Genomic DNA, 4962 nt, shown 5'->3' with positions numbered 1-4962 from the left:
TGCTCGATTAGGACATATTTCCCTAAGAAGGATGAACAAGCTAGTGGGAGTGGGCATGTTTGATATGTCTGATATTAATGCTCTCACGTCTTGTGAATCCTGTCTGAAAGGAAAGATGACCAAAATTCCCTTTAAGGGCCATGTGGAGCGAGCCAAAGGGTTATTGGATTTGATCCATACCGATGTGTGCGGTCCGCTTAGCATCACCACTAAGCATGGACATGCCTACTTCATCACCTTTACCGATGACTTTTCGAGGTATGGGTATGTGTATTTGATGAAATACAAGTCTGAAGCCTTTGAAAGGTTCAAAGAATTCAGAAGTGAAGTAGAGAAACAGTTGGGACGAAGCATCAAGACACTTCGATCGGATCGAGGTGGTGAGTACTTGAGTGCCGAGTTCCAAGAGTATCTTAGGGAGAATGGGATTCTCTCGCAGTGGACTCCGCCCGCTACACCACAGTTGAATGGTGTTTCGGAGCGTCGTAACCGGACTTTGATGGACATGGTTCGGTCTATGATGGGGTTCACGGAGTTGCCGCATCTTTTGGGGATATGCGCTTGAGACAGCGGCACTGTTGTTGACAATGTCCATTCAAAGGCAGTTGACAAGACACCATATGAGATATGGATGGGTAAGCCTCCCAAATATTCTTATCTTAGAATATGGGGGTGCCCTGCTTATGTGAAGCAGGTGGTGGGAGATAAATTGGATAGTCGATCCATTTTATGTTACTTTGTGGGATATCCAAAGAATTTGTTGGATAGTATTTCTATCATCCCCAAGAAACAAAGGTGTTTGTTTCTAGGAATGCAACCTTTTTGGAAAGGTTTTATTGGATAGAAAAGGGAGATGATAGAACTCGAAGAGGTTCGAGAGACACCCACAATTATAGAACCCACACCCGAAGAGCCAAGAGAGGAGATACAAGCTCCTAGAAGATCCGAGAGAGTCTCGAGACCACCTATGAGGTATGGTCTGCTTCTTGAAGAGGGCCATGATGAGCCTAACCATGGATGTGATCCAAGGACCTTCAAGGAAGCGTTATCTGATGCCGATTCATCCAAGTGGCTTGAAGCAATGGAATCTGAGATGAATTCCATGCATTCGAACCAAGTGTGGAATCTCGTGGATCCACCTGAGGGAATTGTTCCATAGGGTGTAAATGGATTTACAAGAGGAAACTTGGGGCGGATGGGAAGGTATTGACCTTCAAGGCGCGATTGGTGGCAAAAGGATATACTCAAAGACAAGGAGTTGACTTTGAGGAAACCTTTTCTCCAGTTGCAATGTTCAAGTCTATAAGGATATTGCTGGCCATAGCTGCATGATAGGACTATGAGATATGGCAGATGGATGTCAAGACACCTTTCTTAATGGGGATATTAAGGAAGAGATTTACATGTCTCAACCTGAAGGGTTTACATCTGTCAGAAGTGAGCATATGGTATGAAAACTTCAGAGATCTATTTATGGTCTAAAGCAGGCATCTAGGAGTTGGAACCTCAGATTCGATAGTACAATCAAAGAGTTTAGTTTTACTAAGAATCCTGAAGAACCCTGTGTGTATAAGAAGGTCAGTGGGAGTGCTGTGACATTCCTGGTGTATGTTGATGACATTCTACTCATTGGGAATGATGTAGGAATGTTGCAATCAACTAAGATATGGTTAGCGAGTAAGTTCTCGATGCAGGACTTGGGTGAAGCATCTTTTGTATTGGGAATACAGATCTATAGAGATAGATCAAGAAGATTGCTTGGTCACCCAGTCCACATACATTGATACCATCGTGAAGAGGTTCTCGATGGATGAGTCCAAGAGAGGACATCTACCAATGTGTCATGGCGTGTCCCTATCCAAGTCTATGTCTCCCAAGACTGATGCAGAGATAGCGGCGATGACAAGCATTCCTTATGCATCTGCGATTGGTAGCATCATGTATGGGATGATATCTACGCGTCCTGACGTGGCTTTGCACTAAGTGTATGAGTAGATATCAATCGAACCCTGGTCTTCCACATTGGAAAGCTGTGAAAGACATCCTCAAGTATTTGAGAAGGACCAATAAGTTGTTCTTGGTCTATGGGGGTGGAGAACTGAAATTGGAAGGCTATACCGACTCTAGCTTCCAAAGCGATATCGATGACTCGAAGTCAACCTCTGGGTTCGTATTCATGCTCAATGGTGCTGCTGTCTCTTGGAAGAGTTCCAAGCAAGACAGTACTGCGGATTCCACCACTGAGGCCGAATACATTGCTGCATCAGATGCAGAAAAGGAGGCTGTTTGGATAAGGAATTTCGTCCAAGAGTTGGGCGTCATTCTATAGAGTTGCTCCTGTCCCGGTGTTGTTGACAACACGGGAGCTATAGCTCAAGCAAAGGAGCCAAGGTCTCATCAGAAATCCAAACACGTATTGAGAAAGTACCACATCCTGAGAGATTGTGGAAAGAGGAGTGTCGATTGACAAAGTCGGCTCCGCATATTATGTTGTTGATCCACTAGCTAAGCCTTTACCTAGACCATTATTCGAGATGCATCGCGAATCAATGGGTTTGAAGCATTGGGTAGTTGGCTCTAGTGCAAGTGGGAGATTGTTAGAGTAGGTGCCGTCGAGCCAAGTGTTGGCCGAGTGTTCACAATGAAACTCTATGTATAAGCAATCTTTATTTTAATAATATTTGAAATTATGTTTTGGCACATCTTTATCTGTATACCCATGCTAGTTGCATAGATAAAGCCCTTGAATATACAAATAGTAGAAAGAATATGAGATGCTCATATGATGAGTATCATGAAACTCATATTTGGAATACTGTATATTCTAAACAGTTCCTAGTCGATTCAGCCGCCGCTAAGAAGGATATAGGCCGCTCGAGTTCGAGACTAGTATCTGCGATGTGAGTACCATGTTTCATTGGTAGGGGACATTGTGATGTCCGAGCATGCAGATAGGTGCTCCTGGTAGAGTGCACTGAACAACCCTCCATAAAGGACTTTCCAAGTGGTTCTCACTTATCGAGTGGAAACGTCCTAGTTTATGGTTGTACACCATTAGTCCTTATGACCCGGGACAACATTGAGACTCTATGTGCTAGAATTACACTTTGACTTGTTTACCGACTCTCATGGGGTCATCAGGTGGCAAGGTTGGGTGTTTGTCGAAACATATAGGAGTCGATGCATTGTAGTCGGGGATTCACCGCTTACCTTCGGGTATGGATATCCTATGTGTTCTCATGTGTATGTAGGTTGAAATCTCTGATCAGAGTATGGTGGTAATTATGAAAGGGGTTTCATAGATTACACCATCGATGCAACTACGACATGACACATAGTATCGATTCATTGACAACTCTCGATACCAATGGTTGTCGAATCGGTCGGGATATATGAGTTGAAGGGACCGTACTGTACGCTAACCATAATTGAATGGTTCTTGCAGGCACTATCATTTGATACCTAGGGAATCATGTAAGCGATGCTGCTAGGCGTTTAACATGATTGGTTGGGTACTATCAGACTTGAGTTCTGACGTTCTTGTTATCAAGGAGTTGATAAGTAAGAATGGAGCAATTGGGGTATGCTATATAAGGACATGTTTAGTCCGAATCACATGGAGATGTGAACCCACGGCTAGTTGTATCAATGAACCATTGAGGGCCACACAAGTACTAGCTTTCTAGATCCCGTTGAGAAGTAAAATAGTTCAATGTGTTGAACGGCTTATAAATGAGTTTATAAGCGTAAGAAAAATAGAAGTATGACTTCTATGAGAGAAATGTAATTTTAATTATGGAAGTGTTCCTAAATTAAAAGTTGGCCAATAAATAATGTATTTGAAAATTGTGATTTTCATAAACATTATTATGGACTAAATTAAATTAATTCAAGTGTTGAATTAATTAAACACTAGTGGGCCTAGTAGAGTCCAAATAATTAAATTAATTCAAGTGTTGAATTAATTAAATCATATTGGGTCTTGTAGAGCCCAATAGTAAAATAATTATTCAACTAGTGACTTGAGTAAATTCAAGTAATTAATTAGTCTCAAATTTGTTTGAGATAATTAAATTAAGTCCATGGATTTTTAATTGTTAAAAATCAAATAAAAATGCATGCATGGGAGGTGAAGAGTTGGGAGACAACTTTTTGTTTAACCAAGGCATGGCATGCAAAAGTTGGACACTACTTTTTCACATACCAAGACAAGTCTCCCTCCCCTTCAATCCATATGCAATGGCCGAAATTGGGGTCTCTCCCTCATTTTTCTCTCCATTTTGTTCTTCAATTGTTGAAGAAAGAAAATACTTCTCAAAGAAAAATCTAATTTTTCTAGTGCAAATTGAGGGATCTAGCTAGTTGGTGGTGGGCTTATATTTGAGCAAGGTGCTCAAGGGAAGCTTGAAGATTGTCTTGCCATTCAAGAGCTAAGGTGTTTACACCTTAGTTGGAGCCATCATCAACCTCAAGAGGTTGATAGGTATGATTTCTTTACACCCTATGAATGTCATAGTTGTGTTTTGTATATGCTACATCCTAGTACATGAGAGTGCGAAAATTTCTCTTCAAATTTCGGTTTTCTTGTTTTGAAAACATTTTGTTGCTTCCGTTGCGCATTTGAGCACCTAAAACCGATCCCCTTTCAGAGGTAGTACTTTCCCATTTTGGTGTTGGAGGCGATAAGTTCCCATCTTGATTATCTCTACTACTTATAAGGGCCTTCCCACTTTGGGTCAAGTTTTCCGACGGGGCGCAAGACATCAGCTTTTCTCATCACAAGGTCTCCTACTTGGAAGGATCTTGGATTTACTCGATCATTGTAAACCTTAGCCATGCGAGGGCCTGATCGTTCTCAAGGTGCTTGTACTGTTTCACCCTCAATGAAGTTTCTCCTGTCTCAGCGGGGCTATAGCTTCAACATCGTAAGCTGATTGAAGGTGATTCCCCTGTCGACATGCA

Source organism: Primulina tabacum, chromosome 14 (genome assembly GCF_025594145.1).
Source record: "Primulina tabacum isolate GXHZ01 chromosome 14, ASM2559414v2, whole genome shotgun sequence".
Taxonomy (NCBI): domain Eukaryota; kingdom Viridiplantae; phylum Streptophyta; class Magnoliopsida; order Lamiales; family Gesneriaceae; genus Primulina; species Primulina tabacum.
Note: the sequence above shows the minus strand (reverse complement) of the source record.